The sequence below is a fragment of the Glossina fuscipes genome, unplaced genomic scaffold, assembly GCF_014805625.2.
Source record: "Glossina fuscipes isolate IAEA_lab_2018 unplaced genomic scaffold, Yale_Gfus_2 110, whole genome shotgun sequence".
Classification (NCBI taxonomy): Eukaryota; Metazoa; Arthropoda; class Insecta; order Diptera; family Glossinidae; genus Glossina; species Glossina fuscipes.
Genome location: NW_023998453.1, coordinates 1,096,692 through 1,111,082, shown reverse-complemented (window position 1 = coordinate 1,111,082; position 14,391 = coordinate 1,096,692).

Sequence of the window (14,391 nt, the reverse complement as noted above, 5' to 3'; positions counted from 1 at the left end):
TTTTATGAATTCCTTTATAACAAATATTTTCTGCTAAACTTGATATTAATGAAAATTTCATTTAATATAAATAAAAAATATTGCCCGATTTCATGGATACATTTTCATTTCTTTATGAGACAATATTTTCATACATTTCCTTAGCAACGAAAAATGTATCACTTTTTGTAATCATTTTACATGCAAATAATAAAAATAAAAAAAAAAAAGAATTTCAATTCACATCCGTTAACGGAATTTCCTTTAGTGTTGTTTTTCTAACAAAAACAACTTTCAATTCATTTTACCTACGTATGTCACATCTGGAAGCATTGGCGCACATACTACTGAAATCTATATGAATTTATGCGTAAAATATTCACTGACATTTCCTGCAATTTATACCGGACATCAAGGGATAGACAATAGTATATAAAATTTAATATTACATATCGCGTTAATTTCAAAAATCGTTTCATTGAAGTTTGACGTGTCCAATTGAATATTAAAGGCGGGCTTTAAAACGTTTTAATCAAAGATTAATCCAAAGTAGGCTGACTTTTTAAAATTGACTTCGACTTCGCGAAATTATATTGAAAATTTTTTTGCTTAGAATTAATGAATTTGAGAAAGGCACAGATAGTTTCTAAGGCAAAATTTTAAACCCATCCTCAGACTTTTATTGGATAAACGATTGAGGATTATGTAGAGATCCAAATCAAAAATAGATATACATCCTAGGAGGTCAACATGGAAAAGGCGTAATAACTACCGTTTGGGCACGCATCGTCTAGGCTACGGCCATTCCCTAATTTCACTCCGCTTCCACACCCTGTTACCTGTGTAGGGCACAGTCGCCTAAGTGAGTCGTTATATCGAAAACAAATATATCTAAGAATAATGAAAAGAAAATAAAGAATATTCTGTGTCCTGAAGCTATATTTTAGTATTGAAGTAAGGATATGTCTTCAAATCTTACGGAACTAATGCAAATTGAAGGCGAATCTTGTGTAACCTGGCGTCGTTCGTCTCTCTTCTTTGTCGTTATGTTATGATATGACATAATCATATAAGTGTATATTATCAATAAATCCAGCCTAGTTGAGCATTTTAAAGAAGAAGTTCATCCAAGCAATGCCCATATTTAGCTCTAGCTAGTAACTAGCGTAAATTATTTGATTAAATTTCATGCAAAAACGAAACTGGTAGACAGACGGGAAGTCGGGACGGTTATATGGCATATATTCATATACTCTATTTTTATATTTACATTTGTATATGCATAACGTACGTTGTGTTTGTACATATATACTTTAAACGTTTTGTGTATTACACACAAACTTTGTTATGTAATTCAAAAGGATTTCACCCACTTTCTTTTATCTTAAACGAATCAAGGTCATTTCGCAACTTAATTGCAACATGTTGAAATGAGCCATCTTTAAAATCATTCCTCTTACTTAGAGCCTTACTTTGAAGATGTCGTTGAATATATATAAATTAAAGAACAAGCTTGCAAGCTTTTAGTATCTTTTGAGTAAATGATGAATGAATGTGGATAAATTAAACGCAATTATGACGCAATTATTTTAACCTCTTCTTATATAAACTTTTTTACAAAAAATAATACTTTTTATGGTAACAACATGTAATTATTAATATTTCAAGATGAAATTTATTGGAGAAAGTGAGTACATTTTTTATTTTAAATTTGGATTATATAGATCTATTTCCCGGATACGCTACAAGGGTAAGAAAGCATAATTTTTGATCATTTATAACGAAACGAGAAATAGTATAAATTATAGCACAATCAGCCTTTGCTTACATTGCAGCTGGTTTCCATGCTGTCGAAAGCATCATTTAACCATAAATAAAAGCAGATTTACATGTAAATTGAAATTCAAGTAAATAGCGAAAAAGACATTAAAAACAACAATTGTTCTTTCACGTCTTGTATCAAGTACACAAAATTCTCAAAAAACATAAAGAAACGCAACGCAAATAGTTGTTGAGTGAGAAATCAGTGGAAATTCGGCATTGACCATTATCAAATGTATGAGGCGCTAAACGGAAGAGAAATAAATATTATTCCATTTCATGTTCCCCTAAATTTTCTTAAAATACAATTTTGATTACAAGTAACCAAATGTTGGCTGCTATTTGCTCCAGCCTCTTACCTTGTGCTGTACTGCTATTGTCTTTAATGGTTGAGTTATATGTCGTTGTTGCTGCTGTTGTTGTTGTTGTTGTTCGAAACGAACTACCACGCGTATTATTCATTTACTCGTAAACTTCTGTGTACTCACCCACACCGACAATGGCATGTACGCATATGAATCAAACATCAACAACCAATGTACATAAATAACAGCTGTATCAATAAATGCCATTATGTTTACCTTGGAAACCAAACGATGCCGTATTTTCATGCAAAAACCTACGCAAACTCCTACGCAATAAGGGCAGGACGGGAAATTTTTATGTTGGCATCATTAATAATTATCTCACAGGGTCGAGCACTAATTATTAAATATTCACTGGTTAAAAACCCGCATAATTAGTAAAAGTACCAAAAAAAAAAAAACAAATATTTTTTTTGATTTAAATCTAAAAAATTATAATAAAAATATGTTTTTTAAGATTAATCGGACAAATAATAATATTGTCGATCTTTCAGCAGTATTTGCCATCATTTCTAGGGCAGAGTAGAAAAACCCTTATCGAGAGAACAGCTCCTACGGACGATCGAAAAATTGAATGCCCTACACCAATGACGTCCGTCATGAAATTTTGACCTATGATTTTTCACTAAGATGTGATAAACCATTTTATTGGACAGAATATATGCTTTCCTTAGGCTGTAATACTTCTTCTTTTTTTTTTTTACGTCCATCTAGTAAGACACCTAAGTCGGCGAAACCATTTGAAAGCAAATGGAAGCGTGTGTCGAAGATTGGCTTATTTCCTAACTAATATAACTAATATTTCGTTCAAATTTTCATAAACATTTTCCTGCATTTACCATCAAAATTCTGTAGAGCTTTCTCAGAACCATTCTGTTGTACCTAATTCGATTTAATATTGAAATGCTCAGAAGCAGAAACCTCATCTAACGAAAGTATAACTCAACTCCCTTTTTATTTGACACAAATTTTGATAAATAGTAAAAAAAAATTTTTTTAAATTTTCAACAAAACATCATAAGAGGAAGAAGAAGCCAAATTTACTATTGTACGACAATTGATTAGAAGCATAATTTTTGCAAATCCAACGCTAATTATTTAACCAACTCATTATAATGCTATCGAGTAAGATGTGAAGCGATCAGCAAGTGTGTAGCGAATAAAAGTCAGACATCCTTAATTAACGATTTGAAATATTAGATGTAAGAAGAATGCGGCTTAAGAGCGATTATTTCAAGAGAATGGAAACCAGTAAGGGAGTTACACTCGATCGGTTCGGAATCTCTCATATCCACCGCACGTAGAAAATTTCAACCTTCTATCTTTCCGAATATGCGAGTAACGAACAAAAACTCACAGAGTTTTGCTTAGAGAGACAGAGTTGTTTTCAATTTACGCTTCTCTGCGCGCTTGTGTGCTGATCACTTTGACCCATTTTCAATATCAACATGCTCGCAATTACTTCCGATGCTTGTAACAAATTTGAATTCGATTTCTTCATTTTTGTGACTAGGAGAGTGTCAACAACACACGCCACGCAGACACACTGACACGTAGATGGACAGATGTGGCTGAATCAATTTAGAATTTCATGCTGATCAAGAAAACATGTCTCGAGAGCTCCCTTTTAGGTGTTGCAAACAATATGACAAAATTAATCCAGTATCCCATCTTTTTGGAAGTGTTATTATCTATTGCCACAACCTTGGGGGGTCAAAAAAATATCTGCCCTTCTGAGAGTAACCACGAAAAAAGGAAATTCTTGAGCACCTTCCTGTTCGAACAAATAATGAAAAAATTCAACGCTTGAAACTACTATTAATGCTTGGTGAACACCTCAAGTAAAAGCATATTCCAGTGCATGCCTGTCAAAGTTTCCTGTGATGTTCACTTTTGGGTAATACATTAAAAATTTTGTATTCAATTCGATCCGTTCGCACAAGAAAAAAAACTAATTTCTATTTAGGTGATTTAAAATTCCGGTGACTACCATTTTCATGTTATTTTCTTTACTTCACACTTAGTTACGTTTAGCGCGCTTGTGTGTTTACATAAACGCAACCTCCATGACGACCTGTAACTTTTACTGTTCAATTGAGAGTAAAACGAATCAATAGTTTAGCAATAAAACAAAAAGGAACAATCGGTTTTTAGCTTTTGTTTAATCGTAAAGTTCTGCTTTTAAACAAAGTTTTTACAATACATGGCAAAAGAAAAGCAAGCGATAACAAGCAATGCATGTATGTGCTGACATTTTGATGTTGAACAAAAAAAAATTTTTGATGTGAAATTTTAATACTAAAGATAAAGTTAAATGCATAAAAAAGAAAGTAGAAGCAGACAAACCAAGAGCTTACGTAAATTTCGAAATCGTATACACATAAGATAGATCTTAAAAAGTTTATAAAATCAATGTACCCGATATTTATACAAAGACATCTTAGTATCTGCAATTTCGAAAGCCTGCAAAGAATACCCAAAATTGATGGCTAAAAATGTTTCTTCACTATGAGCGCCATTCAAAGAAATTTTCCACAAATTAGCGAAGCTTAACGTCATTAAGAAGTTCACGTGAACGGTATGTGAGTCAAAAATTCTCTCACTCGTTGCACTCGTCCAGTTCTCATTGACGCGTAAGCATAAAGTCGAAAAAATATATATGCAACCGATTCTTGCCCTATGTTTATATAGAAAGGTCTGCAAAATGAAGACTTCAAAAGACGCTAAAGCATAGATCGCGCTTTAATAATACTAAAAATAAGTAATTGCTACTCGTTTGTATTTCCAATTTCTACCTATAGATTGATCCCATCTTCCACGCGGACAGGATAAGGCATTTTTCGAAATTGTTCGAGAAAAGATTCTGGTGCTTATCCTCATAAGAATGAAAAAGCTTCTCGAGCAGACAATCAAGCATCGATTTCAGTTATATATGAAAAATATCAATAGGTCTTTTAACATTTTTCAATCGATGTTGCTTCTGATTCAATTCATAATGCATTACAGTCAGCGATTCCATCGCGGCAAAACAAGAGAGTGGTTCGTGCTTTTGCTTTCATATACCACAAATGAAGTCGAGATCAATAAACTACTGGTGTAACGACAAGGACAATCCACGATCCTGCACGAATCACCCTTGACCATGTTCATGTAGTGTGATTATTGGTACCATAACGTATCGATTGTTGAAACGATTTAACAACACTACCTTGCAAAAAAACGCAGGATGTATAACACTTGACGCATTCGGCGGCTCTTTTGGCTTAGAAGTTGGCTTATTCAAGGCTCCCAAAAACTCAGCGCAGTCAAACAATTTATACGGCTTCTAAACTTTAAAGATAGTCAGTTCGCATGGAGTGCTTAAGGTTTGACAAATCCTCGCAGTTGAAAGTGAAGTCAGTTAGAAAAACTGATACCTGGATGGTGTTGAAACAAGTGAATAAAAATGACCGCGGACTCTAGGCAAAGATATTAAGACCAATTCATATGTATTTCTAAAGGTCAGGTAAATGGCCATTGTTGCTGGCTCGACTTAAGCATTTCTCCGCAAAAATATAATTTTACAAAAATTATTGTCACATCGTTCATATGGGTTACAACGCGACTTGATAAGCCTAGTATTTAGACATTTACACCATTCTAAAGATTTCGGACGCTTTTCTTTCATTTCGTATTAATTTGTTCGTTACTTTAAAGATCTGAACGGAAATATGTGATAAGCGAGCCTGAGCTTCTGCATTGTACGAATAGCTATAGCGAATACGATGTTGCACGAAGAGGGATCAACCATATACATTGAAAAACGAAAAGAATACTTTATGTATGCTGAAGTAAGAAGGGAATCATAAGTCTTGAGGTTCTAAAATCGATTGTAGCAAACAATTCACAGAGAAAACGGAAAGAATTCATCAATAAAAAGACTACCACCATGACATTGCGAGACCACAAAAAGCTTTCGTTATTCGGAAAAATTAATGGAACCTTGGCAAAGGAAATTTGATCCACGCAATGTACATTGAACGAGTGAATATAAACAAACACATATGATTTTGTTTATGTGTGTTATATATTGCATGCTGCCACTACTAGTGGTATTTGCGAAATTAAATTCAATTCAATAAAATTTTTAAATTATTTCACACTTTTTTTACCTACATCCGACATCAATGTATGTATGTACATGAAAAAGTACTCCGCATTGACGTGGCTGTTGTATCGGCTCTTGACTTGTTCAAACTATGAAAGATGTTTGCGGGTAAAGTGGAAAATTTTGATTTAAAAAAGAATAAACAAAGCGTTGGTCTACAATTGCCTACAACCAAGAAAAGTTAACGTTTGAATCGATCGCATTATAAAAACATATAAAAATGTAAAGCAAATAGCGTAGGTCACCCTATCTTAATGTAAATGGAATGCTTGAGGTTATCAATAAAATTTTCATCTGTGGGGTGTAAAAATTTAACATTTAATATATAATAAAATGTTATGTTATAAATTATTTATTATTCAAATTTTTTTTTCGACAAAATATCATAAGCAATAAACACTATAACGTTCGTATTCAACCGAACGTTATCGCTCTGTTCGCTTTATGCTCATATTCATTCTATAGACTGCAATCGGATTCGTTTTTTCCAAATACTACATATATTCAATTTATTTTTATTTAACACATAAGTCATTGTAAGGTCTCGTGTTACAATGACTTTCATATTCACGGTAGATTAATTACAAATAAATAAATTTTTATTGCTTTTTAAGGAAGCTTTTTGCTTAATTATCTTTACAATAAAGAGGAAACATTTTCAATACAATTCAAAGAAAAACAATTAAAAAGAAATTTGCACTTACTATTTGGCGAATCGTCAATAATTGTCGACTTAACATTCGTAAAAATTTTTATAAATTACGGATGACATGGAATCTTTATCCAGGCGTTATGAATAATTGGCATTAAATTTTAGTCGACATCACCTGTAGTTGCCAGATTATTATTAGCAATATTTCGAATTTTTTCTTTTTCAATTTGCTCAGTCGTTTCGATATTTTTGATATATAGCTGATATCCTCTTTCCCTCTTTTGAGTTTATTTTGGCATTTATCCTTTATATACTACCTATCTATTTCGTATAGATGGACATGAATAATAGTAATCTTAGAACGTTTTCCTTTCTACCAAGATGTGACTCTCGGTCATTTATAAAATCCCTGGGAATAATTCTGATTTTCTTCTGATTTTGCTTTATCGTTTCAATTCATTTATATATCCAAGCAAATTGTATATAAAGTTAAGAGATAATATTTTGGTAATGCAATCAGAAATAATCAAAAAATTGACTTTTAAAGTTCAAAAGTTACTCAAAGTCACTGCGCGGTAAGATTAGGACTTTAATATGAGTTAGCTCTGCAAACAGCGCAGACGCGGAATAATAAATCTAGGAACAGTATATACAAAGACGAGTGTGGCAGTGGCACCCGACTAATATTGGAAGCTCCTAAGACAAAAGAAGTTGTCCGTGAAGCTAGCTCTGCAAAAAAGTCAAATATAGAAGTTGTTTTACTTAGAGAAACTTAGGGTGATACAAGTTTCTATGTATTGCGGTACAATGTAAAGCTATAATATATTATCAAATGTCTGGGTAAAGAATTTTTCATGATTTAAATTTTGTATAAAAGAAGCAAAACTATTGAAGCCAACTTGCTTCATCTGTGTGAAGATGCAATTTAAATTGTCGTTTCTTCTGTCCGAAATTATGATATACATTCACATTCTAAATGTGCAATCATTTGTTTTTCTCCACACCTTTGCTATTACATACTTTTCAAGGTTTCAGATTATATAGAAGTAAAACTAAGAAACTAATTTAAAATTGTATTCAACATAAAAGAAATCTATTGTTTAGGTGTAAAAACAGGTTTTATGTATTGTTTTTTAATGTGTCCAAACATATGATGTGTCATAAGTGAAACATATGTCGAAATTTTTTTTTACCTTTAACCGTATGCTAAACTTTAAAAACAGGCGTGCAATACTACAACTCAATATCGATTGCAATCAATTGTTTGCTTTCCTTATTTTACAGCGATTAAAATTGTATCGTTGTGGGTTTGCTTCTTTACAGATCAACAGAATTTCAATTGAAGTGAATTGTTGCGCAACAAGTTTCATTTTAATTCGTATTTAATACGAGATTTTTTCATCATCTACTTCCGAGTCGCTACATAAGTTAAAACGTCGTAGTGAAGTGCGGCGGCTATTAAATACCTTACAAAATATTAAAAATTAGAAAAAAAATTATATGTTGCAATATATTGGCGTGAGGACCGGAAGAGGGGCACAGCGGAACATACCATTACGAAATCTTCCTGAGTCAAATCACTATTTTTCATAATAAGATGCGAAAAATCGGACTACGTAAGGCTCTAATTTTTAATGAACAGTTTTATATGGGAAAGCATTCATCCCATCGCAAATGTTCCGCATTAATTTATGTTCAAGTGCATCGATTATTGCCGAAATATATTGAAAACGGCCAAACCGTTTTTTGTATGTGGCAAAGCTTTCCGGGTGGCCCCGTTTAATCTAATTCTAATAGCGTACGTCCTTCCTTCAGTACATGTCATTCAGAATAAAAATATCGCAAAAACTCCGTCCTGGTAGTTTGCTTAGAAACAAGTTTATGGACGTATGGAGAGATATGATTGCATCTCTTCTTAATCGAATGGTTATCCAAAAATTTGGTGTATTTTTTTTTTTTTTTGGATGCTGACTTAACATGGATCAAGCCAATAAATTTGTGGTTTATATGTCCTAGTTGGTGTATTTTAAAACCTACCCGTTGTTACATACATCCATCCAAAGTCATTCAAGACAAAAAGAGTTACGCAATATTGTATGTGTCACCAATCCAAAACAATATAAATAAAGCGAATAATTTGCGCCGCATCTCTTAATTAAAACGAAAGTGCTTCATAAGTTGCATCTTTATGTTAAAGTATATGTCGAGAGAAAGCCATCAATGCTGATGTTAATAGCTATCTAAAGGAGCATTCAGACTCCTTTGGCAAGGTCTACATGCGTATGCGGATTATTTCTCACGTGAACGGAAATACGTTAGAGAGGATTTTTCTAGCGTAGCAAAAAAATTTCGATACTTATTGAGAGAAGCCGTATGGCCTGCAGGGAAATTCATATTTAGGGAATAGATTTCGGAACTTATCGTAACATAAATTTAATATTTTACGTTTTGAAACAATTTATCTTTGCAGATCTTAGACCTTAGCGGACACTGTCTTATGCTGACAAGCAGTAGCTTTACCTTTACGAAACTTTACCTTTGCCGTCTGTAGGACTCTAATATAGTCTACGTATAAAAGATGGTATTCCTAAACTTTTAAGTTTTGAGGTTTTATTTGTCAAATTGTAATTCCTACAACGGGAAGAATCTACGAATGTAAATTTCGGGCTTAATGCTCAACGATTCCTCTGATCCGCACTGATATTCCTGAGAATGCAAATTTGAAAAGACAATGATAGTTATCTTATATAACAATATATATTTAATTTACAGTAGACTAACAACTTTATATAAATATATTGAGATTTTGCTAATCTAATGCAACTCGTTTACTCTTAAAGGACGATATGGATCTTAACATCAGATCTAGATGGATCAATTTAATGTATAGCAAGAACTTGATGAAAAGCGCCCAAAGAAACATAAACATAAGTCGAACGTTACCGGCAACTTATCGAAATAAATTTTTTTGTAACTAATTTCAAAATTTAAACCGTATAGGGGAAATTGTGCATAAACCTGTACACGTTCGCGCCTACCAACTTTTATATGATCATTTTTTTCACCATCAACTAAACTGAATCCTTTCACAATATTTCAAACTTTATATTGAAAGCAATGCGAAGAAGAAAAAAAACTATCTATCAATAAAATATTTTAAAAATTCATTATCATGAAATCGTAAAGCAATTGTAAAATGGCTTTTATTACAATATCACGGTCAATATACAATGTGCTGCGAGTGTGAAAAGCAATCATAATTTTTTTAATGGAAATTATTTCATATGAATTACATCAAAATGCTTTCAGCGATGAAATGCTCACTGGCATAGAGAAAAGGAATTCGTTATTATTTTTTTTGAATATTGAAGAGATTCAATTGAAATAAATTTAGTTGCGAAAGCAAAAAAGCAAAAAAGCGAAAAAGCGGAAAAGCGAACAACAATTGCTTGCAATTAAAAAGAAATTTTCCAAATAATTGTGCACCGAATGCATTAGTATAATAATTCTTATTAATAATATCAGGACGGGAGTATCAACATTAATTTGTTTAAATTTCTTATAGCTAAGAGAAAATTAAAGCTCACAGCAATTTTTTTTTAGTTTTTTTTTTTTTTTTGTTATTTTAATTAGAAAAAAAACAATTTTTTTCTTCCGAATTTTATCTTTTCAAAATAATTCTTTTTGTTTATTTCTCATTTTTGCTTTTTTATGGTACGTGTTTTTTAATACCAAGCAAATAATTCATTAACCTTATTAAATTTACTTACTTCCTTTATTTAAACAGAAATCAATGAAAATCCAAGTAAATGGCTTTCGTCAATATTGAACGAATAGCAAAAGTTTCGTCATTTTTCGAAGAATTGTGAATTCCCACTATATCAGGCCATTATTTCACTGCTGCAAAGCCTTTAGTCAATTGTATACGCATTAGTTAGCGGGCGCACGCTAAACGACTTCTTTAAGTCACTATATGAATTTTTAATTGCAGTCCCTTTTCAAGACGTATAAGTATGCACGCGTCAAGATTTAATTTTCTATCATTCTTTTTAACAAAAATAAAAAGACATGGAAACATCAGCAAGAAATTTCACGTCGCTTCATCAAATCTTTACCGCACATTTCTAGATTCAAAGGAAAAAAAAATTTTAATTCACATCTTTTTTGGAAATAAGATCATTAAAGTCGCATTGTGTGGTTCTTATAAATGAGGTGAAACGACTTTAGTCTTCAAGAGAAATTGACTCGAACTCGGATAATGAAGATCAGAAAATAAATTAAAACTTTATGTTTATAAGAATTTTTTTTATACAAAAAAGTGGTTCCAATTATGCGCCAAACTACTTAAGTGTATTAAGATTATGTCGATTTATGCAACACACAATAAGACTCGATATAGACCCAACTCTTCTACATCGATTAGATTTATTATATTAATTTTTAGTTTAAGCAAATTTACAGCTCCATCGATCTGATCTCTGCCCATATATTTTTTTGTTCAATTTACAAGCCGGAGTTTTCGAGTTTTTCGATTTTCGATAAAATATAGTACCGGGACATGTTTTCCTTCAAAGATGAGCTTTATTGCAAATGCATTGAATTGAACTATTATTACGATCACTCTCAATATAGAGGTGATTGAAGACCTTCTTCTAAATACCAAACCTCTGTATGGCGACAAAGTAAAATTCCAAGTTATTGTAATCAAAGTGCGTCCATAATAGAAATCAGACTATACTGGGTTCGGCTCATTGTTTGAATTCTTTGTAATTTTCAAAAGTTCTCGCACAACAATCGCAGAGTACTAACATTGTGGCGCACGGAATTGATGTGAAAAATTTGGAACGAATGAGGCAATTTTTGAAGGGATTTTTTTCTAAGGGATTCTAGGAAAACTAAGCTTTCATATAACAAGATAGACTAATTTTGCCGTCAAAATGTGTAAAGATTCTACACACATTCTTCATTCTTTGTCAAGAAAATCAATTTTGTTAAGCTAAGACTATGTAAGTTTATGTTTAAAAGAACAATGCTTTAGTAGGCAACTAATGTGTGTTTCTAAATGTTGCAAACGAAACAAAAGATTTAATTTCTTTTCATAATTATCTAAAATAAGTTTCTTTTTGTTTTGCTTTGTAAAGAAGAAATACAAATGAAATTTTGTTTTTAAAACAATTCAACTGTCAATGGCAAAGTTGTCGTGACCTTTATTACAAAACATATACTTATACATATAATTCTTATATTACTTATGTAACTGGACGACGTTCGCATTTAATTCGTTTTTTACTGTTTTTTGCCACATTCTTTCTGCCCGACCATTGAAAGTCTATCTGCGTGTAGTAGAAAGCAATCATATTGAACGCAGACATTGAAAATTCTACAATTTATTCCATGATCTCTGTTGGTGTCTTTACGTTTTTAAAATCTATCATCACAAAAATGAAAATATCTTACATTTTTTATTGCACTTGTAACATTTCAGAATAATGTTCCGAAAACGCCAACGGAAGCTATTGAGAGCATTTTATTTTTTTCTATTATCAAGTTACCATGGGGGCTTAAGTGGCGAAAAGTATCAGATGGACGGGGGCGCATACACGAATACTAACATAGCGTCTGTGATTGTATTGGGTTGTAATGCTTAGTCTTAAATATCAATTTACGTTTATAGCATTATTTATAATCCAACTCTTTGCCTATTTTGTCTATTGCCGCCACATAGTGCAAAATCTCAAGTGATGCGTACTAAAAAAATTCGTTTTCAACCACATATAAATTTTTTCTTTTTTGTTTTCTTTTTCTTTCGTCTTTTTTCTTTTCTCTCTCCACCTCTTTCCTCTTTTTTAGATAAATAGTGTATTCATTATTTTGTAAAACAAATTTTATTTCACTCAACTTTAATACAATTTATTACGAGTTGGATTTTTATCGATTTCGTATTTAAAAAAAAAAAAAAAAGACAATGAAAATAAGTTTCAATTTCAATAAAAGAAAATTGAATAAAAAAAAAAATTGAAACTTTTCTTGTACAATATTATTAAGCAACTGATGAAACTTAAAAATTCAATACATTCATCGGCTTTTATGCGGGATATAAAAAAGTTGTGAATAAAATTTGAGGTTATGCGGATTTTGTCATCCCATTTCACTTATGATAATGACATAAGAATTATTCGATTGAAATTTCGAAGTATATTGACATAAACATTTGAGGTCTGACGTACGTTACTGGCTTGGTCCAAAAATCGATTTCGAATATAATACTGATCACAAAGTTTATACTTAGGTTCGGATTAGCTGGCCTAAATGGCGAGCCCATTTTTCGTGCATACACGTACATGCCTTTCTAAATCGGTGAGTTTCTCTTTGTTTGTCTATGCATTCGCTATCGATACTTTATTTTCTCCACTCTTTTCCACTCACAAGAGAAATCGTATGCCTACTAAAAGTATGTAAGCCGAAGCACTTAACTGCATACCAGTTAACTGCATATGATTGTCGGATTTCCTCATAAAATTTGATCATCATGAATGTGTGTTTACTATGATAATGTGTATTATCTGGTCAAGTTTCAATATATACAGCGAGACCTTGCCTACTAAGGCTTGATAGGATATTAAAGAGAACTTGGTGACTATAGCATTTGTATTTCATTTTTATACGCCCCGCAAAAAGACTATTAAATGTGCTGAAGAATTGTAGCACAAAGACATATGAATCGAAGATCCGGCATGAGAGAGCAAAGATTTCATTTGTCAAAGCCTGAGCAGAGTATGTAAAAATCTAGAGGGAGACAATCAACACAAATAGAAAACCGTTGTTTAGTTCAAATTCTTATGGCTCCGTTCACAAGGCCGTCATTCAGCCTCTATCGGTACAAATTGGATGTCGGTGCACTTTACCTCTTAAATGGAGAGCACTCCTCACTGCTAGTGCCCAAAATTACGTTGTAACGTCTAAAACCCTCTGAAACTTCATCCAGCCTCATCGTGGTGAATACACTATTTAGGAAAGTTTGTAACTTATCTCCGATATCTAATAATATTAGTTTGGGGAAAAAGAAATCCATTATTTTTATGTGAACTTCAGGACTTTATTTAATATGCTTCGGATTGTCCGATTTGGGTCAAATATGCACCGTTTTGTTGTATGATTTGTTGCCATTTTAAAGGTAACTTCAAAATGGCTCTCTCATAGAAGCCCTGGTCTCTATTTGCAAAAAACTCTAGTAGTCGATTTTCACAATCCTCCCTAGATTCCAATTTTTTATCATTAAAGAAATTTTGCAATGCACGGAATAGGTGATAATCGCTTGGTGCCAAGTCCGGACTGTGGCCTAGCGTTGTCCTGGTGGAACACGACACCCCTCCTGTTGGCCAATTCTGGCCGTTTCTGGTCAATCGCTATCTTCAAACGGTCCAGTT